General features: G+C 40.3%; 1 protein-coding gene across 2 annotated transcripts in view; it reads left to right on the forward strand.

Moving 5' to 3' along the window:
- Nucleotides 1–15,599, forward strand: part of PALLD (palladin, cytoskeletal associated protein) — a 422,857-nt gene that overhangs the window by 232,767 nt on the left and 174,491 nt on the right. The gene's annotated exons all lie outside the window — the stretch shown is intronic.

Consider the following 15,599-nt stretch of genomic DNA (forward strand, 5'->3'; position numbering starts at 1 on the left):
GTTAAGAAGAGTCCACAATGTTCCATAATTTTTATTTTGTTGTTTTAATACGTGTTCTATCTACTTTTCATTTTTTATTTTTATTTTTTTGAGATGTAGTCTCACCCTGTCACCCAGGCTGGAGCACAGTGGTGAGATCTTGACTCACTGCAACCTCCGTCTCCCAGATTCAAGCAATTCTCCTGCCTCAGCCTCCCAAATAGCTGGGATTATAGGTGTGTACCACCATGCCAGGCTAATTTTTGTATTTTTAGTAGAGATGGGGTTTCACCATGTTGGCCAGGCTGGTCTCGAACTCCTGACCTCAGGTGATCCACTCACCTCGGCCTCCCAAAGTGCTGGGATTACAGGCGTGAGCCACTGTGCCCGACCAGTGTTCTCTCTACTTTTCTTTTCCTACTGCTACTACCCTGTTGTAGGCCTGGACATCTCACTTCTAAGTGCTCCACAACAGCTAAACTGATCTTTCTCCCTTCAGTGTCTCCCCATGTTAATCCTTCTTAAACTCTTATTCACACCCAGCCCAAATACAGCAAATCAATTCCTCCAGTTTTCGTTATCTTACTCTTTTTTTATATTAATACCTAGCATATTAAAAATTACAGATGGCAACATTAATGAGTACTGTATAATACTTCTTGAAAAAATAGTTCATTATAAAGCTTTCTTAGAAATAAAAGGAGAAGACTTTGAAGCATACAGTCCAGGCAGGTATCTATCATTCTGCTTTCTACCTTCATGGAATCAACATTTTTAGTTCCCATGTATGAGTGGAACATGCAATATTTGTTTTTCTTTGTCTGGATTATTTCACTTTATACAATGATCTCCCATTCCATTCATGTTGCTGCAGATGACAGCCTTTCGTTATTTTTTCATTGCCAAATTGTATTCCACTGTGTATATATACCACATTTCTTTATCCATTGGTCCATTGATGAGCATTTAGGTTAATTCCATATCTTGGCTATAGTGCTGCAGTAAACATGGAAGCGCAAGTATCTCTTTGATATACTGATTCGTTTTTCTTTGGATCAGTACCCAGTGGTAGGATTGCTGGATGGTATGGTAGTTCGGTTTTTAGTTTTTTGAGAAATCTCCGTACTGTTTTCCATAGTGGCTATACTAATTTACATTCCCACCAACAGTATATAAGTTCCCTTTTCTTAGAGGCTGGGAAGGGTTTTTGGAGGAAGATAAAGAGAGCTTGGTCAATAGGTGAAAATATCAGTTAGAAAAAATAAGTTATAATGTTTGTTAGCAGAATAGGGTGACCATAGTTAACAGTAAGGTGTTGTATATTTCAGAATAGCTAGTAGACAGGATTTGAAATGTTCCCAACACAGAAATGATAAATACTTGAGCTGATGAATACTCTAAATACCCTGACTTGATCCTTACACATTCTATGCATGTGACAAAATATCACATATCCCCCATTAATATGTATAAATACTCGCATCAACTTTTTAAAAGTCCAGACAAGAGAAAAGCCCATGCTGATGATAATATAGACGTTGCAGGCCTCTCCGTCACACACTTCATAAAGGCAGCACCAGAAACAAGCCATTGCCCAAGATAAGAGTACCCACCTACTGTGTGAATTTTTCAGATTTACTTTATTGCTGCTCTAATTAGAATTCTTGTCCTTTTGTTTCACACTTGTAGCATGTATTTATGTCATCTCTTCTCTGATTTGAAAGATACCATTGTTTCAGCTTAAAACAGCCCCTGGTTTGAAAGTTGCACGGGATGCTTATATAAACAACAGGCAGCATGATAATTCATTGCTTCCTCTTAATTCCCATGTCAGTTGAAACTGGAAAACAAATGACACATGCCATTTTTAATAGGTAGTTGAGCTTCCTGTATAAAAAAAAAATCTTGTAAATTTTGTAATGCTTCTTGGGACATATGTCAATAATCATCATGTGGTTTCAAGCACTGGGAAATATCTTAAAAGATGCTTTAAAGGATGAGTTACAAAAGAAGAAAAGTAGTCACAAGATTCTCTATAATATCCTATTTGGTCACTCTACATTTTCCCTCTGAATGCACTTTTTGAGAAAGTAAACTTACTTATTCTCTTCAGTGTCATCTGAAATTTTGATACTTTAAAGAGACCTTTGCAGTTTTGAATTTTGAATATAATATTCCCCAATGTATGAAAAACTACATTAAAAATCTAACTGCGGATGCCTATACTTGAATTAACATGGAGTTTCATCTCCAAAAATTTCCTCATACTGTGGTTTTTTCTGAGCTGGAATTGACAGATCCTAAGTTTCTTAGTCAATCTTGCAGGTGCTTTCAGAATAATTAAACCTGAGACTACCAGAAAGAACCATTAAAAATTAGAATCAGAGTTGGTGGTATGGAAAGTTCTTTTGAAAGATGGAAAACATTAAAAGAGTTCAAGAGTTTAAGCCAAAGGAGCCAGTCAGGTTATGGAGCAAAAAAACTCTGCAAGATTCCCACAACTGTACTTCTCTTTGAATAGATTTTCTACTGCCAGTTATATGAAATGGATATAAATCCTCCCATTCCAACAACTCAGGAATGAACTTAAGTGCAGGGTACGATAGCAACTGCAAACAAGTCTAAGAAAACAGGCTGAATGTCATTAAAATCCTTTGAAAATGTTCTGTGACATCTGTTTTCCATTTTGCTATGCTGTTTAATTAACTTCAGTCTTGCAGAATCGCAGAAATCTTATTTGTTCAAAATAGCATCTTGAAGGAAGAGAACTTTATTTAATAGAGAAGACTGTTAAGTGTAATACGGGCTTGATTAACTTCATCTCAAGTTTTAAATTTTTCCCATTGGCTTCATGATCTATCCCTATATATGGCTCATTTCCATAAAACTAAATCAAACTCTGGATGGGGGATCACTCTTATCCAGTTGGTACTGCTGTCATGTTTCAAGGGCACCAAAAATGGAAGAAATTACAGAGAATAGTGACAATTCAGAAACTATTCTTATTTGTCTTCATCGCTATAATATGAGGTCACTGGCTCCTGAACTAGTGAGGAAGTCCAAGTTCCAAAAAAGATTCCTTCCTTATATTTGTTGTGTGTGTGTGTGTGTGTGTGTGTGTGATCTTTTTGATAAGAATAGTTGTCAAGGCTGGGCGTGGTGGCTCACGCCTATAATCCCAGCACTTTGGGAGGCAGAGGCAGGAGGATTGCCTGAGGCCAAGGAGTTTGAGACCAGCCTGAGCAGCATGGCTCTTTAAAAAAAAATAAAAATAGCTGGCATGATGGCTCAAGCCTGTAGTCCCAGCTACTCGGGACACTGAGTGGAAGATCACTTGAGTCCAGGAATTCAAGGCTGCAGTGAGCTATGATCGTGTCACTGCACTCCAGCCTAGACAACAGAGTACAATCCTATCTCAAAAACAAAAAACAAACAAAAAAGAATGGTTGGAGAGAGAGAGAGAGAGGAAAATAAAAAGCGCAATTCATCCTGCAAAGACCTAGAACATGAGTGCCTCTTCTGATGAGGCTCAGTGGTCCTGGAAAGCTCCTATTGGACAAATCTTGGAGAATAAACAGAAACATTTTGGAGGGGTGGGAGAGCGAGGGAACCAGTCTTCATTGACAGCTGACTTTATTTTTTGATTTGTCAGAGCACACAAAAGCCCAGTGCCCTGTGACCAGGACAAAAGGGGAAGTGGCTGCATTTCGACATGTCCCAGCTTCACTAGAGAAAGCCCACTGGTTTCTGACTTTCCAGTGCGGGCAAAACCTTGCAGATCCACCACCTGTGCTCTGGCTGCCCAGCATCTAGGGAGCTTTGCTATTCCAAGTGTTTCTGAGGAAGCCATATGGTTGGTGCTCAACTGGATTTTTCTACTCAGAGGGCTTTATGGATTTTAATGTGGAGGTCGTGGCTTCTCTGCATCACTGGCAAGTGTTGTCCGTCTCTCCATCCTTCTCAAGTTCCATACCCAGTGCATCTTGAACAAATCAATCTTTTTTATCTGACCTAGACTGTGTCTACTCTCTCAGCTCCTGCTTTTGCTTATCCCTCAAAGGGGAGGTGTTCTTAGCTCTCTGACCTCTGAGTTGATAGAGAGGCCAAATTTATCCCAGGGAAGGAATAAGTACATTTGTAATAAGTCACTGAGAGGAGAAGACTGTGTGTTTTAAAGCCAGGTTCGTTTAAAGTGTTATGATAGTATTAAGATGTTCTTTCATTTTCATAGAAGTACTTCATTTGGCTAGAAGGTCAAATGCCTGGTGGTTTGAGGACCTGAACAGTTTCCACTCCGTGAACATACCAGACGTGGGAGTTCTTTTGCTCCCGATACTAATTTAGTAGAACAGTGTTTCCCAACTATGGTGAAAGAAAATCAATAATCAGAATTTTTTAGTAGTTTTCAGTATTTCAAAAAATCTAGTTCGTTGCACAGGTCAACTGAAATGATGGTTGTATTTACATCTAGTGGCAATCACATTCACTGTGTTAACCCTACATATGCTAATCATAAGCTCTGATTGACAGTTATATATTTTCTGTTTAGCACTAAATGAGGAAAGAATTCTAGTAATTTATTGAATGTAGTTGGATTTCCTTCAGACTACAAAGAATGCCTTGACAATCTCACTCCCTCCTTTTGATTTTCAATGATTCAGGTCATCTGGACTCCTGGCCTTCCTCCTGCTATTCTCTTTTGTAATCTCCATTTGCCCAACCAACTCCTACCATCTTTTAGTTTAAATGCCATTCTCTGCCTTCCAGGAGCTATAGACTAGAATAGATTCCCTTCTGTGTCCTCCCCAGCAGTAGAGATTTCCCCCATGATAACTCCCACGCAATTACTCTCTCAGGGTTCTCTGACACCAAAGATTGTGTTATATCTTGTTCTTTACCTTGCCCCAGCCCCTGCCCTGGTGGTTGGCACATAATCTACACTGAATAAATATCTCTTTGTTTAATGGGTGGATTGAATTCATTGTCACACTGAGTGACATCCATTTGGATGCTTGATTACACCACGAGGCTATCATATTCTGAAGGAACATGGTATCTATGAAGATATCAATGATGGTTTAATCCCCAGCACCTAGCACAGTGTCTGAGACAGAAACTTAATATTGTTCAATTACTTTCAAGTCTTTTTTTAATGGGGACACTACAGATTTTGATAAAAGACATTAATGATGATGTTTCCTGTCCTATCACTAGGCAGTTCTATGAAAAGGCACTCCTTTTTTCAAAATTCCAACTTATAATGTAAGATTTGATGGGTTTGTTCAAGTCCTACTAAGTGAGCAGTACCATGATTTTAGGTCTGTAAGTAGCTTAAAGTTAAACTTAGAACTTTGGTTGGCGATGCTCACCCTGGTCTCTGTTATAGATAAACAGTTTGAATGAGGTTGCTGACTGGGTCTTTTAACTTGATGTCCTTGTTTATTTTCTGCTTGTTTTGTTTGGTCAGGTCTGGCATGGAGCCTAAAAATAAGAGCTTGCTTGCAGTTTGACTTTCACTGTGATTCAGTTTTGCAATCTTTTAAAAAACATCCTTCAGGAGACCACCACGTATCTATCTGTGGACATCTCCCAGATTTTCCAAAACAAGCACAAGATAAATAAGGGGAATTTGGAAATTTCCAAATTTTGACAGATGGGAATTTGCTTCCACTGTCTGAGAAATCTTTGCTATAGATAGAGGGGAATCCCAGAAAAAAATCTAAGTCTGAAAGCTCCACAGAGTTCTCTGCGTTTGCCTTCCCTGGAAAAGGGGTGGGGGGAGAGCAAACAGATGCCAGAAGCCAGTAAAGTCCTGTCCTCATGAAAGCTCTCAGCCCAGAGGACAACACTCTGGGGCAGTCACTTCAGTCATAGGATATTTTCCTCTCCAAATAACCGAGGAGAGAGCCTAACCTCTGGGGTGAGTGTGGTGTATAAAGTGTGAGAATCCTGCGTGTCCAGGAAGAGAGTGCTGCTAACAGATGACTCCCTGGGGGCCCCCTTTGTTCTCTGCTTCTGTTTGTATTGAGTCAGTTTGCTTAGGAATATAGATCAGTGAGACTAAAGTATCTCTGTTGGGCCAGTTCTTTCTTCTCTGTACCATGGTCAGTCTACAGGATGCCTGCACACCCTCCACATCCTTGAGGTCACAGACTTACTCTCTGTGTCTCCAGGCTATAGAGCAGAGCAAAACAGAGCCAAGACAAGTTCTGTTTTCTGTGGGGAAAAACACAACTCCAGTCTCATGGTCTTCCAACAGTGCATCAAAGGGTTTCTAAAATTTAAAGCCAAAGGGAACCTCAGAGGTCACCTGGTCCAACCCCTCTGTTATTTTAGAAGTGATTCAGAAGACGTGGTCTAGCGGTGGCAAAGAGGACAATTAAGACAGTTCCCAACTTACAATTATTCAACTTATGATGTTTCAGCTTTATGATGGAGTGAAAGTGATATGTATTTAGTAGAAACTGTATTTCAAGTATAACCATTCTGTTTTTCATGTTCAGTACAGGACTTAATAAATTACATGAGATATTCAACACTTTATTGTAAAGTATGCTTTGTGTTAGATGAGTTTGTCCAACTGTAGGCTAATATAAGTGTTCTCAGCACATTAAAGGTAGGCTGAGCTATGATGTTCGGTAGGTTAGGTGTATTAACTGCATTCTCAACTTACGATATTTTCAACTTACGATGAGTTTATTGGGCCATAACCCCACTCTAAGTCAAGGAGCATCTGTATAGGCTTTGGAGTCAGGCATCAGCTGGAATCCTGACTCTACCTTTTTAGTTCAGCTATGACCTTGAATAAGTCACTTAGCCTCTTTAAGCTTTAGCTTTATCGATAAAACAAAAGTAATAATAGCACCATAGGACTGTTAAGAGGATTACATTAGAGAAAATTCATGTAAGGCACATGGCCTAATGCATGACACTCAGTAAGTACCTAAAAATTAATAGCAACTATTCATCTTCTTCATCATTATCATGATCATCAAAGCTGGAGCCTAGGACCCAAGCCTCCTAGCTCAGCATTCCTCTTACAACAGCCCTTTGAATCACCTTCATATGTTGTTAATACTTCATTGGGTACCCCAATCTATATTAGTTTAAGTATAGACTGTGGTGACATCATTAGTTAGAGGCTGTGAGATACTGGGGGGCAAATAATGATTCATTCTCTTAAAAAGAGGATGTAACACGTTTTTTTTTTCCTTCTTCAACTGGAATGATTAGGGGTGTAACACTTTAAAAGAGCATATTGTGCATCAAGGTAATATATGTAACTTAAATTTATTTTGGATTTTGTTTATGTATGGTTGCAATCCCATTAGAGTTTAATGGTATTTTCATTTTACAACACATTCTAGTGTGTTAGGAAGTATGTGTTAAGAGTTCTCTTCTATTCATTATTTTCATTACTTTCCCATTCCAGTATAGACACAGTAAACTCCTAAAATTAAGTATAATCTGCTTAAAGAATTCTAAGTGACCATTTTGTTGTAAAAACTGCCTGCGCTATTTTGCACGTGATCTAAATGATCCAAACTAATTGGTGAGCTTTGAGTGCTTGAGGACTACATGTAGGAGAAAAGAGGAGGGCTGGATAAAACTTTTCCAACTTTAAAATAAAAATTATTTTCTGAATGTGCTTTAAATGCATGTGTTATATGTACTCAAGAATGTTGAGTCTGACCCCTCACATTTATTCATTAAGTTTTGCTACATCATGACTACACAAAGGTCGGGAAATCATGGGTCCAAAATAAAATCAGATGTGAGCTCCACTTTATTCTGGCCTATACAATGTCCCTGTTCTTACCACCTTTTCTCTCCTTTCACCAGCTTGAATCAGAATCTCTAGTTCAACATCATTTCCTTTTTTCCCTCCCCCACTTAAGCATAAAATATAGATATGAGAATTCTATAAAGCCTGCTTGGATAATCAGCTTACCCTCATTCAGCTCTTTTCCTCATCAAGAGGAGGGACTTGACAGCTACTCGGGAGGCTGAGGCAGGAGAATGGCGTGAACCTGGGAGGCGGAGCTGGCACTGAGCAGAGATTGCACCACTGCACTCCAGCCTGGGCGACAGAGCAAGACCCCGCCTCAAAAAATAAATCAATAAAATAAAGAGGAGGGACTTGAAACCTTAGTGCTGGTAGTAACACCTGAGACAGAAAACCCGTGTGACACAGAATATGAGTCCTTAAGCATAAGGACTGTCGTATTCATCCCTGTGTCTCTGGAGCTAGCACAGTCCTTAGTGCATAGTACATTTGAACAAATATTTGAGTGAATAACAAGCCCGTTCTCCATTCTGGTTAACTTATGAGTATTGTACCGATTTTCTTCCCTGGGCAGAAAAAATTATGAACCATGGTTCTTGTGAAAGCTATTATTTTTAAATGCCTAGACATCCACTCACAGAACTAGAAACATAAGAAACAAATTGATACATCAAGGGACCAAGAGATATAAATGATAATAACTTGGAAATATTTAAAGTTGTAAAGATCCTGCTTAGAAGAGGGGGGTCATCAAAAGTGGTTGAGACAATAGTTGAATGACTGAGAAGACATTAATGAAAATGACATAGGAGTATGATCTAAGAAAAGGTACTTGACATTTTTCCAAGTGAGAAAACTGCATGATCAGATAACCATGCATAGGTTGGAGATGTGTCCAGAGAAATGTATGCCTGAAAGACAGCGATAAAGTACCAGAGCTAAAATAGTCCATCTGATAGAGACATTGGAGCTAAGATCTGAAATGATGCCTGTTTCTTATTAAGTTGGATTCTATTTACTACACATTTTTTAGTGTATAGATAGAAAAGGGTACACAATAGGTACCTAAAAGCAGATAGCTGTAATTACTACTATTTATCTTTTATGCTCTGAGGTTTCTCATACGGTGTTGGTGCCACACTCTAATCAGCTGCATAAATGGGTAGATCACTTGCTACCACAGAGGCATGTGGGAGAAGACAGCATGTCTAGGACACCACCCTGAGGCTGAGGCTGAGGCAGTAGGCAAGGAAGTCCAGCCTGCAGGCTGAGAGTCAGTTTTCACTCCTGCGGGAAAAGCATGCCCAGCTTTCAGCAAAAGCGTAGAAATCAAGAGAGAACAGTAAAGGCAAACAGGATATGTAGCCTAGTTCCAATTGAAGGTATTATTCCTAACAGTGAAAAATGTCAGTATAACTATTTCCAGAGTTAAAACTTCAGACACATACTATGACAATGAGATAGTATATTTGAAACTACAGATGTCCAAGGAAATTCAGGCTATATGGTCACCATATGTAGAGAAGGCAGGGAAATTTCATTGTTTGTAGAGAAAGAGACCCAAGACTTCATAAAGCCATGGGATATGGAGTTGGGGGACCTGCCAGTTGCCTTGTCAGTTCACTTCATTTTATAAAGAAAATTCCTAGTCTCAGGGAAGCCAAGCAACTTTCCCAACCTAAACTTTAACTTTGCTTTAAGAGAATTTTAAAGATAGATTATTAACATCTTGTGGCTGAGATACTGTAAATATCTTCAAGAACTCCAACATTTTGAGCAATTGTAACTCCTAGAATAATTATTTTTGCTATAAATATTTTGCCCATTTTATAGTAGTATTCCAGAGTCTTTATTCCCAAGTCAAACTCAAATATTGGGAAAAGTCGGATCCTTTTTCTTATCAGTTCCCACTTCACATTCCCCATTGTGATCAGCTTTCTGAATTTACTTGTAATTTTTTCTTCAGAAGAGAGAAATACGGATAATGGATGGAGGAACAGGAGAAAATGTTAGCATATTGACACAAAGGTTTCAGTATTCTAAATAATCAAATATTTGAAAAGTACATATTTTATCCTTTTGCCCTAGAGATATACATTGACACAAAAATATTTACAAAACAAATTAGTAAAGATCAATGGGTCTAAAAATGTGGTCCTCCAAACAGCAACACCAGCGTCAGCTAGGAATTTGTGGAAAATGCAGATTTTCAGTCTCACCCCAAATCAGTTGAACCAGAAACTCTGGGGTGGGACCTGGCAATCTGTATGTATTTAAACAAGCCCACCAGGTGATTCTAACCACTGGCACAAATAAATCAGACAAGCATAACTAGATTATTAGATGACAGTTCTAAGTAATATAGGGGTGAATATATCAAATCCTTTGGGAGAATAAAAGCTTGGTCGACTTCTGTGGTGTATTCGTTTCCTATTCTGTATAACAAATTACCATAAATTTAGTGGCTTAAAACACCCCACATTTAATAAGCTTCATAAGTTCCTGTGGATCAGGAATCCAAGCACAGGTTAGCTGAGTCCTCTGCTTTGAGTCTCACAGGGCTGCAATCAAGGTGTCACTCAGGCTGTATTCTCATCTGGAGGCTCAACTGGGGAAGAATGGGCTTCCAAGCTCCTTTAGGTTATTAGCAGAGTGCATTTCCTTGTGGTTATATGACTGGGCCTTGGTTTCTTATTGGCCATTTAATGGAGGCTGCCCTCAGTTCCTAGAGGCCACTCCAGTTGTTTGCCATGTGGCCCTCTCCAGAGGCAGTTAACAGTGTGGCAATTTGCTGCTTCTGCAAGGCTTTCAAGGCCAGCAGGAGTCTCTTTCTAGTCTGCTAAGATGGTGTCATATATGTCATATAATATAATCATGGGAGTGACCTCCCATCACCTTTACCCTGCGACAGGGTTTGGATATATGTCCCTGCCAAATCTCATGTTGAAATGTAATCCCCAGTGTTGGAGGTGGGGCCTGGTGAGAGGTGCTTGGGGCAGGAGGGCAGATCCCTCATGGCTTACTGCTGTCCTGGCAATGGTGAGTGAGTTCTCATTAAAAGTGTGTGGCACTTCCCTGCCACTCTCTCTCTCTTGCTTCTGCTCTCACCATGTGACCTGCCTGCTCCTGCTTCACCTTCCACCATGAGTAAAAGCTTCCTGAGGTCTCCTCAGAAGCTGAGCAGATGCTGGTGCCATGCCTGTACATCTTGCAGAAACATGAGATGAATAAACCTGTTTTCTTTATAAATTACCCAGTCTCAGGTAGTCCTTTATAGAAATGCAAGAATGGCCTAACACACTATATAATGTGACTAATTGAGTGAGTGACTTCCTATCACCTTTTTTAAAAAAATGATTGGTCGAGAGTGCTGGCCCACGCCTGTAATCCCAACACTTTGGGAGGCCAAGGCAGTTGGATCACCTAAGGCCAGAATTTCGAGACTAGCCTGGCCAACATGGCAAAACCCTGTCTCTACTAAAACTACAAAAATTAGCTGGGCATCGTGGGCACCTGTAATCCCAGGTACTCAGAAGTCCCAGGCAGGAGAATCACTTGAACCCGAGAGGCAGAGGTTGCAGTGAGCCAAGATCATGCCATTGCACTCCAGCCTGGGCAACAAGACTGAAACTCCATCTCAATAACAGTAATAATGATAATTTCAACCTTTACTTTAGGTTCAGGAGGTACATGTGCAGATTTGTTACATGGGGGTATTGTGTGATGCTGAGGTTTGGGGTACAAATGATTCTGTCACCCAGGTAGTAAGCATAGTACCCCAATAGGTAGTTTTTCAGCCCTTGCCCTCTCCCTCCCTTGCCTCTCCTCTCTCATAGACCCCAGTGTCTGTTGTTGCCACCTTTATGTCCATGTGTACCCAGTGCTTAGTTTCCACTTTTTTTTTTTTTCGAGTTGGAGTCTCACTCTGTCACCCAGGCTGGAGTGCAGTGGCATTATCTCTGCTCACTGCAACCTCCACCTTCCAGGTTCAAGCAATTCTCCCTGCCTCAGCCTCCTGAGTAGCTGGGATTACAGGTGCCTGCCACCACACCCAGCTAATTTTTGTATTTTTGTAGAGACGGGGTTTCACCATGTTGGCCAGGCTGGTCTCAAACTCCTGACCTCAGGTGATTCACCTACCTCACCCTCCCAAAGTGCTGGGATTACAGGCGTGAACCACCACGCCTGGCCGGTTTCCACTTATAAGTGAGAACAGGTGGTACTTGGTTTTCTGTGCCTGTATTAATTTGCTTAGGATAATTGCCTCCAGCCACATCCATGTTGCTGCAAAGGATAAAATTTTGTTCTTTTTTATGGCTGCATAGTATCTCATGGTGTGTATGTACCACATTTTCCTATCACCTTTATATTCTGTTGGTTAAAAACAAGTCACAGGTTCTGTCTATACTGAAGGCCACGGGATTATACAAAGGTTTGACTTGTGGTTTAGGATATGTTCACCATGTTGCAGAAATTATATATATATTTTTTAACAAAATTGACCACTATTTAGTATGCTTTTTCTTTGTACATGAAGCACTTTTGAAAAAAAGTCACTGACTATAGTCTTAGTTAGCAAGTTGAAGTCAAAGATAGATTTTTCTTCCAACTGCAAGAAAAATTTAGTGAGTTTGGAAGAAAAAAGTTATTCTACTCAGCTGGGTTTGACAGAAACACTATTTCTGTGGCCTCCCGTCCCCATCCCCTAGTTATGCCTTAAGGCCCTTCTCAAATATCTTCTCCAGAAAGACTTTCCTAATACTTCTAACTGGAAGTGTTCTCCATTTTAGTGCCCATTTATTACTGTACTTCTGGTTTACTTTACCATTATTTGGATAGATGATTTGTCTCTGTCTGGATGGTAACTGAAGGTAACAGAAACTCAGCAAATAGATGTTACATTCATGAGATCACATATATATGTGTGTGTATATATATATATATATATATATATATATATATATTTTTTTTTTTTTTTTAATGGAGTTTTGCTATTGTTGCCCAGGCTGGAGTGTAATGGCACAATCTTGATTCACCGCAACCTCCACCTCCCGGGTTCAAGCGATTCTCCTGCTTCAGCCTCCTGAGTAGCTGGGATTATAGGCATGTGCCACCACGCCTGGCTGATTCTGTATTTTTAGTAGAGACAGGGTTTCTCCATGTTGGTCAGGCTGGTCTCAAACCCCCAACCTCAGGTGATCCGCCCGCCTCAGCCTCCCAAAGTGCTGGGATTACAGGTGTGAGCCACCGTGCCCAGTCCACATATTATATTTTTGAAGCCTCTCAGGCAGTATAATACATGCTAACATAAAGTTTGATTAATTATAAAAGCAATTAATTTTAGGTATTGGGACACACTAAAATCTATCCAGTGTAGATTACCACACTGGGAGAGCAATAGCCTGTCATAGCAGCTTTGCAATCAGATAGCCCTGAGATCCATGTCTGACATCTCCAATTAATGGCTGTGTGACCTGGAGCAAGAAACTTAATGTCGCTAAATCTCACTTTCCTTAATAGAGTCATTACTGAATAAATATCAAGCTGTTCTTAATATCAACCTGGAAGCATTAACATTTCTTAACACAGTTCACCCCAGGGCACGGACTCCACAGTTTAACCTCATCTCCAGGAGGTTAGCATGCGCATGTATCATGTTCATTCGGTAGGACAGTAACCTGCTAGCAAATGTAGACTAAATAAACACTGGATCATTCCTACAGTTCTTTATAAATAGTCTCCATCTTTGGTTGTGATTTTAGTGGTTAGAATACTAGAAAAAGAGTGGGTAGAGGGACAAGACATAAGGAATTCCATGTTAATCAGTAGCGTGGGAAGGCTGGTCATTTTCACAAAACCAAGGGAGATGAAATAAAATTGTCCTAAACACTGTTCTGAGGATTACACAGAACATGAAAGCCTGCTTGGAGTGAGTCAGAGCTGGGATGTTATGACAGGTCCGGGTGATGTTGAACACTCAGTCCCCCTTGCCAAGTGTAGGAATTCACAAGATCAGGCTCAAACTAAAAGTCAATTTCTTGTAGGCTGGGCGCTCACAGCTATAATCCAAGCACTTTGAGAGGCCAAGGCGGGTGGATTGCTGGAGCACAGGAATTCAAGACCAGCCTGAGCAACATGGCGCAACTCTGACTCTACAAAAAAATCCAAAAATTAGCTGGGCTTGGCAGCATGCGCCTGTAGTCCCAGCTACTCAGGAGGCTGAGGTGGGAGGATCACTTGAGCCCAGGAGGCTGAGGTTGCAGTGAGCAGAGATCACGCCACTGTAGCCTAGCCTGAGGAAGACCCCGCCTAAAAAAAAAAAAAAAAAAAAAAAGTCTATTTCTTAAATACCACGCTAGAGTTATTTTCATTCCTTGCAGTCATCAGTTCCCATAATTTTCTTGATAAAAGGCAGATGTTGCTTTTCCATAGAATAGAGATGGTTATCTTGGCCAAGGTGTTTATGCAAGAGTGCGGGTACCAAGATATTCTAGATTTGTACCTTTTTAAAAGTCTGTTGTACAGTTCTGCGTTCTGAGATTAGGTGGCATTGTGGTTCCACTTTAAATTTTTTATTCTGTTTCCACAGAGAATATTTACACACTTCTGAATGATCCTGATAACTATTCCATGCATATGATAGCATTGGCATCTATATACTTTGAAAATATGGTGGTAATTTTTTTTTGCCATTTATATCTACTGGTGACCTCCATAACTTGAAGCTACTTTTTAGTGACCACAAAACTTACTTAAATTCCCAATGTATATTGATTATTATTTCCAGTACCTAAAATCTTTAAAACTTATAGTATAAATAATTACAAAATAACTTTGAGGAGAAATTTAGAGAGTGAAAAGAGTAAGAGAGAAGAGAAAGAAGAGGAGGAGAAGAAAGAGGAGGCAGCCTAGACTTGTGACCAAAGCTTTTACATGGGGTGAAAAAAAGCTAAACTATATTAAGAGTACATTTATGAGACAATGGCAAAGCAAACAAGCAAGAGAAAGGATTTTGGCAAATCTCAGTTGACATTACGACATTACGACAACTCTCATTGCTTATCCTTGGAGGAAATATAGCAGCCACCTGACTACTCAAAAGGAACTAATGCTAGAGAAGACTCTCCCCTCTTGATATCAATAAACTAATCCCCACCTTACATGCCATTTAAGTACAAGGAGAAAGTAGGGAGGTATATAGGCTTGTAGTTCTTTTAATATTTGAGAACCCATTTTGGCCCCAAGTTCAGACACCTCAACATTTCTGTCATTAACCTTCTTCTTCCCTCCCTCCTTCCCCTGCTTCCTGACCCCCCAAACCCACCCCTTTGTCTCTCTCTCTCTCTCCCTCCCACCCTCTCCTCCTCTTCCCTTGCTTTTGAGTTGGGAGGGATTTGAGAAGAATGAACCCATACCAACTCCACCCTAGCCAGCATTCAAGGTGGCCCCATGAACCTTGTCTCCTGGTATTCATGTTTTTCTGTAGTCTCCTCCCATATGGACTCAGAGTTGGTCTGTGTAATTCACAGGGTATAGTGGGGGTGACAGTGTGTCACTTCCAAGACTGGGTTAAAAAAATGCATAGTGGCTTCCTACTTGTGCCCTCTCTGTCAACTTCCATTTTGGGAGGATGCTCACTCGTCCTGTGTAGAGGCCCATGCGGATAGGAACTGGGGCCTCCCAATGATGACCAGCACCAACTTGCCAGCCGTGTGACCAAACCACCTTGGCAATGGATCCTTCAGCCATAGTCAAGCCTTTAGCTGACTGCGGCCTTGATCAACATCTTGACTGCAAACTCATGAGAGACACAGAGCCAGAACCCCCAGCTAGA

The sequence above is a fragment of the Symphalangus syndactylus genome, chromosome 4 (genome assembly GCF_028878055.3).
Source record: "Symphalangus syndactylus isolate Jambi chromosome 4, NHGRI_mSymSyn1-v2.1_pri, whole genome shotgun sequence".
NCBI classification, from domain to species: Eukaryota; Metazoa; Chordata; class Mammalia; order Primates; family Hylobatidae; genus Symphalangus; species Symphalangus syndactylus.